Source organism: Apis florea, unplaced genomic scaffold, assembly GCF_048593485.1.
Source record: "Apis florea isolate Af1SG1 unplaced genomic scaffold, ASM4859348v1 contig_2492_pilon, whole genome shotgun sequence".
In the NCBI taxonomy this organism is placed as follows: Eukaryota; Metazoa; Arthropoda; class Insecta; order Hymenoptera; family Apidae; genus Apis; species Apis florea.
In genome coordinates this window covers 3,343,845-3,355,198 of record NW_028256593.1, presented here as the reverse complement: position 1 = coordinate 3,355,198, position 11,354 = coordinate 3,343,845, and the positions used below count along the sequence as shown (strand labels likewise).

Genomic DNA, 11,354 nt, shown 5'->3' with positions numbered 1-11,354 from the left:
ATTGCAAACATTTGCAAATAGCGAACAAACATCCGCAAGTTGCTTAATAATTTTAACACTTTCAAAAAACCACATTAATTTATTGATTTCTCACAGGAAGGTAACAAATATTAATTTTACTCGTTATTTTATCTTCAATCCTCCTATTTTAATAAAATTTATATACTCTTACTTGCGTAAGTGTATATTTATATATCAGTTTTAAGGTTATTATGTTTTATGCATTTTTTTCCTTTTCATTTTTTTGACGAGATTGAAATCGTTGAACAAAATTACGAGATACATTGTACAGTTTTTCCCAAGACGTATAAAATGAATCTAACGTCTTAACGAGTTTTTAATGTCTCCCATGAGAGTAACATATTATAGCAGATAGTAACTTCAATTCGTTGCTCGTTCTCGTGAAAACATGATAATTATTCCTAGTTTTTCGAAATATTTTTTGCTTTTTACATGGATAAGTTCTATCCTATACTAGTTAAATGGAAAATGTAATCATGATCAAGAATTACTTTTCTAAAAAGTAGTTCTATCCTTTGAAGTTGAGATTCTGACCTTTATAATCCAAGGAAACAGATTTCTTTACGGTTAAAGAATTTCTTCAATCTTTACGACCTCGTTTTTTTTTTTTCGAAGCGATTTTAATTTCTATATTTGGGAAAAATAAATAATTTCTCTTCGTCGTACGAATAATATTTCTGACAAAATAAAAAGGAATGTCTCGAAAAACATATTCGATTTTCAATTATACAATTTTCTATAAAATATTCCATTCAAAGTCGATTGATTTTTCAATAATAACGCACACATTTCTTCTTCTATTTTCCGTCAAATCTCATAAATTTCTCGCTATTTCTCGCAGTTCCAATATCCCATACGTATATCCGTTCCCATTACCTTCGCGAAATGTGTCAAGGATCTCGAAATCTTTGAATAAAAAAAAAAAAAAAAAAAAAAAAGAAAGGAAGGATCGATCAATCCTTAAGAAAAAAATAGTGCAAAATATTTTTCATTTATCTCGCCAAATTATCATCGCCAATTGTTAGTCATCGTCGTGACCTTTGACGTGGCTTTTGTTGTTTGCATTTTTATCGCGAACTTGCCTTGTAAGACGGAACGATAAAAAAAAAAAGAAAAAAAAAGAAAAAAAAAAGAGAAAAAAGAAGAAGAGGAAGAGGGAAGGATGCGCATGCACACAGCACGATAATCCGGATGAATACAATAATTCAGAGACTGAAGCGATGGAACGCCGCTTATTGAATTGGAAAATCGGTTCAAGATCCTCGAAAATCGATACCAGACCAACCAGACAAGAGTTCCTTTTAATTGGCCACAATTTCTGCTGCGCTCGTTTCATTCTAATCGAACTCGTTGTGCGTTCCTGGAACTCGATTGGACACGCCATTGAAAGACTTTAATGAAACATACAAGATTGGTCTATGCATCAGCTTTATATAAGCGGTCAATTTTGTAATATTACCTCGATAAAAAGTTATCCATTAATCAATTTTGGATATTTACTTGTAATCAAATCCTTCTTTCTTTTTCTTTTTCTTTTTTTTTTTTTTTTTTTTTATACAAAAGATTTCCTTCAAAATCATCCGGTTCTCCCCGAGTTTACTTTACAACGAGTTCAAACTAGGCGTCGGTACTCTATGAAATTGATTATTTAAAAGAACCACGTTAACTTCAGGGTTAAGCAAAGAATCGATTTCCCGGAAGACTCCGACTTGTAATACTTCGCAACATTCTATTTTTCCATTATGGCTATCGAAAACAAACTTGGCAAACTGCGCCCCCTGTATTCTTCGCGAGACACAACACTTCGAAATCAAGTAATCTTCGAATCTCCTCTTCGCTCGAAACGAAAAGAAAAAAAAAAAAAAAATAGCAATTCGATGATCGTAACCGATTCGCTCGTATTGTTATTACAATCTTGCGTTTCGTTCATCGACGCGAACCAAATCGAATAATTAACCAAATAATAATCCCAATCCTCTTCTTTTCGAGAGCAAAGATCTCTAGAATATTAAAAAAGAAAAAAAAATCTAGATACCGGATTCGTGTTGAATGTCACGGCTACAAAAACGGCTGCCACGAACAATGCGAGTTGTGTATTGAACTTGGCCTGGCCTGCCCCTGCAACACACGCCAGCTAGAGCCCAAGTCCCCAACTCGCGGAATGGGCGCGCTCGATGGAGGGGCGCCCTTTTTCCAACCAACGTGGTGGGGGGATTGCTACCCTGGCCGTGACGTCATCCACCTGTTACATCCTGAATAAATACACACCGGCGCATGCGCCCGTGCACCTACACACCTGGACCGTGTGCAAACACGCGTACACGAGCGTACGAACGCTCGGATGTCTGTGTTATATGGTATACCACCGATAGAGTCGCCGCCACGGGAAACACGGTGAATGTCGCGGATCAGTGATGCGCAACCTGTGACGACGACCCACGACCTCCGTTTTTTCAATCGAGCCTGCTCCGCTTCGCGATTCAGGATCAGCTGTCGTTGAATAAGTATGCCCACGGATTTTCACGGCCTGACCGAATTTTCCTCCTTTTTTTTTTTTTTGTGTTATGTAGCCAGCGAAACAATTAATTCGACGAATAACGATTGATCATCACATGAGAAATGTGAAAATTCGACGATAGATTAAATTCTATACTTTGGACTCTTATATCGGTATATTGTTATCGTTAATTAATAAAGGGATCCGTAAGTTTATAGTTTATTTTTCGTAAAATTATTGGTCGAGACGAGAAATGTGAAAATTCGACGAAGCACGATACTGTTAGATTCTGTACTTTGGACTCTTATATTGGTATATTGTTATCGATTCGTTAATCATAGAGGGATCCATAAGTTTACAAATATATTTTTTCTTAAAATTATTGGTCGAGAGATCGAGAGAAAGTTTGTGAGCCACTGTTCCAGTTTCGGGGGATGGACGAAGGATTGTGCACGTGTATTCGTGGGTGTCGCTTCATCCAGCCAGGGCTGTCGGGGGTGGGTCACGGCCAAGAGAAACGGGGACAACCCCCGGCGCGGCCTGGAAGCGTGGCTGAATTTCTAAACCGTGCTCCGGTCAAAAAACGGCGTGGTCAGTTGTACAGGCCCCCTAAGGATTTCTGTCTTCTGAATTAGGGAAAGAGAGACAAGGGTTCAACGGCAGGGAAAGAGAGATGAAGAAGTTCCTTCTGCAAATAGAGATTTCTATGGAAGAATAGTTTTCCCTTCTCCCTTTGTTGCACGAGATCTAACTCGACTAGCACCTCTTTCAGGTGCACAAAAATCTAGGAAAAGAGTTTAAGGGAATAAATTTAAATTTTTCAAAAAACGAAAAGAGAGAATATTTCTTGGTCTGTTGTTACTCGATGCTCAAATGTCGAAGAAATAACTAGTAAGTTAATTAGTAGAAAAGGTGTAACCCTAATTAATATCGTTATTAAAATAAGATTTATCACAGCCAATCGATGAATGCAAATTCCTTTTTCCCCCCTACTCCTCTTTTGTTGCACCTGTTTGAGGCACAAATTTTAAAAAAGAGTTTCGAATAAATTGGTTGTTTCAATTTTTCTCAGTGTATCGAAAAGATAGAATACTTCTTCAACCTGTTGTTACTCGATGCTCAAGAGACGAAGGAATAACGTAATTAACGGTTAATTAGTAGAAAAGGTGTAACTCTAATTAATATGGGGATCGTTAAATTAAAACAAGAAAATTTATCACACGAAACGCAGCCAGTCGGTGAATGCAAATCGGCGAGACGATGAGAGTGTTGCACGGGGTATTTGTACCTCAAGGAACGGAAGAAGCCGAAGTGAATGCCTATTATAGGTAGTACGCGATGCGTGACTAATAGCTGTAGCCGTAAAAAAGAATCATGCGAGATGCTAGGAATTCATTCAAAGAAGTCGAACGCATTTTGCGCCGTGATAGCGGTTTAATAACAGGCCAATCCAAGGCCGATACGGCTCCGCCACGTTGAAACGATTTCTCATTGCGTTTCAACCTCAAATGCCGATTTGTATTTCTATTCAATATCGTTATGTTCCAAATAGTTTGCTCCAATCGAATCAAATCGTTTCCTTGCCGGCAAATTACCTTTAATTCGCGATTAGACTCTGTTATCGTTGGAACCAATATTGATTCAATAGAAAAAAATATCGATCGTTTCGCACAAGGAATTCTTACGAAAAAATACTCATGAAATTCCTTCCTTTGGTTCGGATACAATTTTCGAGATACACACACACACACACATATATATATAATATATATGTATATTTACAACGAAAGAAAAGATTTTCGAAGGAAGAAAAAAAATTGTCGAAGTTGTTTTCGAATATCGAGTTACGTAAATAATTAAAGTTGCATCGTTAACATTAAGAGTTCGATCGAGAAATTCGATCCGATACGACGCGTGTCGCGTTTCGTTTGTGCAGAAGCGATATATAAAAAAAAAAAAAAAAAAAAAAAACAGAGCAAGTTCTTCTCGACGAGGAAAGGTAAAAATCGATGGCACAGAGCCGGCACCGTGACGATGCCTCGGCTCGTAAACAGAGGCACGAGGTCACCGTGATTAAGGCTCATTCGTGAACTACGCTAAACGATCGGACGAGGCCGCACAAGCGTTACAGTGGCTGTGCTCTTCGTCGCTCACCGCGCAACCAGAGATCTTTGACCAGCGCTGCGTACCACCGACCTCTGGTCTCGGGTTTCTGGGCCACACGAGTTCCACACGTCTCGAGCGGAGAACATAAATTTTTGTCCAAACAGAGCGTTCGTCTCGCGAACTCTTTTTGAACTCGTTAAAATTAAACTCGAATCGAATGTTCGTTGAAAATGACAACGAAATGTAAAATTTCACATTTGCGCGAGTGTATCATAATCATACACGTATATCATCATTCCTTCTTGAATATACAATCTTAAGTAAAGTTTAAAATATAAAACTAAGTTAAAAATAGACACTCGGATAGACCAAAGGATCGATTCTCTCGAACCTACTTTTCAGACTTTGTTTGAAGATTCGAAACGAAACTTCTCTCATTCCCTGTCTTAACATTTGTAAGTAATGATTTTCTCTCTCTCTCTCTCTCTTTTTCTCAGACATACATACATACATACACAGAATAATTTCAATAAAAAATACAAGGTATTTCTAACGAATAGAAGCCATTTCGATAAGATAAGAATCGATAACTTGTCGTTTTTTTTTTTTTTTGACCAGTTGAAGACTGAAATCTTTTCAATTCTTACCATCTAGACATTTTTTTTTTTTCGAAATCGTTTCGATCGAAAAATCGAAATTATTTTCTTACAAATCGACAAATTATTAATAAATAAAAACTCGTGCGCAGAATGCAATTGGACGAAAAAAACGTTCTCTTTCACTCTTCTTGCCCCTCCCCTCCCGTTATCAGTCCCTCTCAGCGCGTCTATTTCAATACGACCCAAGTTCGAGCGATAAGAAGAAGAGAGATAAGGAAATGCGCCCATAATGCTTTTAAGAGAGAGAGAGAGAAAAAAAGAAAACTTCTTCTAATGAGATCCAAAAATACTGCACGCAACGCAACACAACCGCAGTATCGTTAATCACAAATAAACCGATAATATTTTCCACGGCGAAAAGAGACGATGACAGAATCCGCGAGAATCGGCATCAGTCGAGCAGAACTTAAAGCCTTGATGATCGCGATCGTTAGTCACCGATATAATATATACCGCTAATAACGAGACCTCCAAGCGTATATTCGTGCACGTGTCGCAAAGAAAGGAAAAAAAAAAAAAAAAAAAGAAACGCGCTGCTCTTGACACTCGGTCACCTTTTCCAACGTTGTTCAGATCCAACTCCGCTCGAGTTTTCATTTCCCTTCAACTGTTCAAAAACGTTGAGAGAACGCCGCTTCATTTTCAACTTCCTTCATAATCATCGATCGACATCGATTATTATCATTCAATGATCGATTTGCATCGACAGATATCCAACCGTTTTGACCGTTTTCAATGGTTTCGCGGTAATAGCCAGTCTCTTTTATTCAAACGTGATTTTTTTCTTGCGTTCGAGCTCGTTTAATAGCGCCACTCCAGATGTTATCTTCAAGGAGACGGAGGAGGAAATCTGACTGTGGAAAATCGATTTGAAATTCAAGAGAGGCTTGCCTCTCTTTCGAACCGTAACGAGACGGTTGCTCTGCTAATAGGCCGTTTAAGAGCCATCTTCGTTATCTCTTGCACGCGTCTCTGCCTCTACGAGATCCATCCCGATCGTGCGGCTTACGAGAGTGGCCCATTTTTCTTCGATTGTTTCATGCGTTATACTTTTATTCCTGACGAAAGAAACGTCGAAACATGATTGGACGAATATTCTCACGAATATTTATCTCACACGATATTTCGTCGATCGAATTCAACGATCCTCGAATCTTCTTCCTCGGGCCAATGTTCGATTTCTCGAAGGATGCGTGGCGAGAGAAAGGGAGTGCGTGCAGGTTTCAGAGCCCTGAACTTGAACCTGAGCCGGGCTCTCGGTTTCTAGGTTGATCTGGGTCAGGTGTGTGCCTCGCCACGGGCCTTCGAATCGAGGTTAGGGCTGGATCCCGCCCTGACCGACCCCGGTCTACCTGTGAACCTCCGACAAATCGCACGGATGACCTCCAAGCGAGTGGCGCGCACGCGCCACTTGGCGATTCTGGAAACGGGACAGCTGCCGTTCCGTTTCCTTCTCCCCTCGCACCCTACCCTAACCCCGTGTATCGACCTTGGCCCGTCTTCAGGTGGCTCGCCAGCCTGCAAGAACGAGCGTGCTATTTTCTCGATTTAAGGGGACACTCTCTTTTCTTCCCCTTCCCCCCTCCCCCCCTCCCCCGCCCAAAAAAAGAAGCGTATCGACGGGATAATAAAAGCGTGTTTCTTTTCGATCCTCTTTGAATTTTTGGAATTTCTTCTAAAGATTTCAGAAATTAATTTGGATAAATTAATCGGAGATGTTGAGATTCCTTTCGATCTTTATATCCTTTGGTGTCGTTGAATTTTTGTGAAAACAATCGGAGATTCGTGAGGCTCGATGACTGGTAAAAATACCGGTCGAGTGAGTAATTTTGTGGAAGAACGACAGGTCTGGGAAAGAGGAGCGGGTATAATAAACGCGAGTCGATCGGTTGTGCACATGCACCGAACGTCCTTGAACAATCGCCGACCGCTCCTCTTCTTGCACACGCGACTCGCCGCAATATTTCAACTTCTTTGTGAATAATTTCCTTTCCATGCTCGCTCGCCGCTTTAAATCCTCGCCTCTCCTCTATATATTGTTATATAAGAGAAGCAATTCCGAGAAAACGAATCTGTTTTCCTATAATCTCGCTTCTTTCTCCATAGCCTTTCACCGATAAATTTCATTTCTCAAACAGAATCTCAAATTGTAAGCTTTCCTTAAACGAGGATCTCGCCTCGTGTTTCGACATTTGTCGATTTTATTAATTATTGTGGACGTGTATTCAAGATCCTTTTTAGATTTTATTTGCTTCGTGTCGTTTCAGCGTTACCCATTTCAACGGAGATAAATTTGTTTCTAAAAATTGTCACGTATTCGCTGTATGTATCTTTTTCTCGAAGGGAGAAGAACTAAAAATTAACGTTCAGCTCTCTTAAGATTAAATTTCCTTTTTTGGAGAATATTATTTTCGAAATATCGGGGAAGAAAATTTAGGAAGACGAATCGAAAGGAACGTTGAAATGCAAACATTTTACTTTTCATGATATTTGGACTTCGTTTCAATCTGTCGCGTGAAATGTACAAAATTCTGTTGTATCGCAACTTGATCGTAGCTTTTCAAACCTCCTCTTTCTACGTGCGAAAAATTTTTTCTTTTTCGCTCGACAATCTTCTCCAACCCATTATTACATAACGTCACGGCAAATTAACGTCGTGAAACACATTTAAACGGATAACCAAGACGTTGCAACGTCAACTCGATGTTAATGCCATTTTTACGTAACAAAAGCAGAGTTAAAACTCGTGCAACAGATGAAAATTATTTTTTCCCCTTTACATCTCTTCGCACACGTCTCCCTTCGTCGAATTTATTTCCTTCTATCGAAAATTCATCCCATTCGACCCAATTATATCTCAATTATTTCTCCCTATTTCTCTATCTCAAAACGAATATTTCGAATCGAAAATATATAAAAATCACGTTTTTTCAAAAAATATCTTTCATCTATCCACCCCAATCATTTAATCCCGATTAATCCTTTAAATCGATCCAACCAATCTCGCTTTTTTAACCAACAAGTCGAAACAATTCTATTTTTTCCTTCTTTTTTTTTTTTTTTTTTTTTTTTTCCAAGCGACACTTGGCTGCCACGTGAAACAGTTCTGTCTCCATTATTTCCCACAATCTGCGCTTCTAATCGCCACAGTTGTCGGTGTCTCTGATGTTACCCACCGACGTGGAGGAAACCGGACATGATTAGACAGAGCCGTCGGTTGAAGCTTGGTTGAGCAGCGCGAGGTCTCCGCCACGCATCAGAGAGCCTCTCCTCCCCCCTCCCTCCCCACCGCTTTTCTTTCATTCACCACCGCTCAGTCGCACCCAGTTTTCCGTTTCTTTCCGTTCCACCAATTTTTTCCTTTCCCCTTACTCACTATATAATCGCGAATCAAAAATTTGTCCACTTCGAATTAACGAAACCAGCGAGAAACCAGAATTTTCAGAATGGAAGATCGAGGGAGGAAAAAAAGAAAATGGATGAAAATCGTGCGTCCAGATTTTTATCACTCACCCAGTTTGCGACGTTATTGCGACGTCGAGAATTGATGAGATACTCGGACAGTCCAAAAGGGTACTCACCTGGAACAAAGAGAAACGAAATTAATTATGATATATATATATATATATATATCTTAAATGAAAAGTTTCATGAATTGAAAATTTCGTTCCACACTCGGGGCATTCGATTTCGTAGCGTAGCGTAGTTAATTAAGCAACCGAGAGATTCGAGAGACGTGCGTCAATATCACGTTGGATTCGCGTTAAGAACGCGTGAAAATTTATTTTCCACGAGGCCGTTCCAAGAGGCACCGTCATTCCGGCCACCTGTTGTTCCTCAACTTCGTGCCCATCCTAATTGCTAATTCGTGAAACTTCGGCTTCGCTTATCTCGACGAGATCGCGCGTAAACAGTGCGGTCGACGTTTTTTCTACAGTTTCACAGTTTATGAGTTTAAAACGCCTTTACGATGATGTCGTTTATTATACGTGTATATGTGTGTGTGTGTGTCTGTGTGTGCGCGCGCGTCGTACAACGAATAAATATAATATGAAATGATAAAATAAACTCCAAGTTCTAAAACTCGGATGTTTATTATACCTTTGAAAATAATTCTGCAAACTGTTGAGAAAATTATTTCACGGTTAACGAAGCGACCGTAATGTAACGTGTGTAATATTCACGAATCGTAAAATAAAAGAAAAAAAAAAAAAAAAAAAGAAAAGAAAAGAAAAAAAGAACAAAAAATACAAGTGTGTCCAGTTGAAATAAGATATTCAAGAGGAGTTGGTCGAGAGATCGAACAGAGGATCGGTTCGGCGCGAATTGCACGTGTGAATCGAGGCGGACGATTCGTGGATAAAGGAGGAACGAAACTTCTCACGGGCACGGCTCGCGAAAAATGCAAATAACCGCGGCGTTGATCCTTTTGTGAGCCGTCTCTCTCTCTCTCTCTCTGTGTGTGAGGTGTCTGTCGGCCGAGGTTTCGTCGTCCAAATTACCATAACAAAATGTTCTGATTGCTTGCAACTCGAAGGCGAGACTCGAAGAGATCTCGACAAAACGTGCTTGCTCCTCGCGTTTTGCACGGAAGGAAAGCTTCCACAGCTGCGTACACGCGAACAGGTACGCAAGATTCGATGAATCGAAGGGAGAGAAAAGGAAATAATCGATCGAGCAAAAGTTTGCGGTTTCGTTTGTACAAAGAATCGAAGAATAAGATTTTTTTTTTTTTCGATAAATAATGGATAAATATTTGCAGATCTCGAGGATTTTTATTCGATCTTTGTTTTTCAATGTTGACAAATCGATCGGGTATTGGAACGAATTATTCGATCGTTTTGTTAATTGAGAAAGAGAAGAGATTTTTTTTTTTTGTGCGATTAATTTTTTTTAAAGTTATTTATCCATGGAAAAAGAAACACAATGTATCGTATATTTCTCTCTCTCTCTCTCTCTCTCTTTCGTTACTTTTCATTAAGAATCGCGTGATTTTTTTTCTTTTACATTCTAGATACGAAAGATACGAAATCCATCAATTAGTTCAAGCAACGAATTTTCATTCACACGAGTTTTCTACTCTTAGACAAGGGAATCCAGTTTATCCAGCTTGTATGTACATATAAGAGGCGCAGTCTTTAATTGTCTGTCACGGAAGGTTAATTGGTAATTTCTCTCACGCTTACGAACCGTCTCACGCGGATTTTTGCTTTGTCAGTCATCCCCCTTCTGCAAGAAAAAAACCTCTTTTTCGACGTGACCAGAAAATTAGAGAGGTTGGTTCCCTCTCTCTTTCTCTCTGCAAGAGGGAACCAAAATTCGACGAGGGAACCGAATTTGAATGAGAATTTTGAAGCAGACAAAGGTAGGTTTTATTTCTCTGCTTTTTCAAATATCTTCTTTCAAATTTCTTTAGAAATTTAACGAAAATTTATTAATTCAAACAAGTTCAAGGAAAATAAATTTTAATACTCTATTAATTATAAATGAGAATTTTTTTCTTTTCCACAGAAAAAATTTTCATTCTTATAGAATACGTTTTCACAGGTAAAAGATAAGACCCAAGAGGCCGGCGTATACCTGAGAAAAGATGGACAGCCGTGACATTCCACGAGAGATTAGATTAGCTTGCACCCTTCCCTCACAATATCAAAAGTGCAAGCGATTCTACGAAGAAAAAAGCTGAATCGAAATAACCAAGGACCTATACAACTACAAAGCCCGACTGTTCCTCATCAAAGGATTCCTTCTTGCGAAAATTCTTCGCTGTTTCTTCGCCTTCGCGAAAATAAATTCACCGCGAATTTTAACGATAAAAATGAAGAAACAGAAACTTGAAAACACACTTTAAAACTCAAACGCTTTTATTAAAAAAAAAAAAAAAAAAAAAACCCTCCCATTAAATACAAACTCAACCACCATCATCGTCCTTCATCATCGTTGCGCATAGAATATGATACTACCTGCATACTCTCTGAGCCCTTTGAAAAACGCCCCCTTTAATTCCCTTTCAATAAAAGATTTCTAGATCGAGAGTAAACGACCCTCTCCCCTATGCCGTTCCAGTCAAA

The 11,354-nt window shown here is 39.1% G+C and overlaps 1 protein-coding gene across 1 annotated transcript in view; it reads right to left on the bottom strand.

The window, feature by feature from the left end:
* Ecr (ecdysone receptor) overlaps window positions 1-11,354 on the bottom strand; it is a 129,115-nt gene that overhangs the window by 34,796 nt on the left and 82,965 nt on the right. The window lies entirely within an intron of this gene.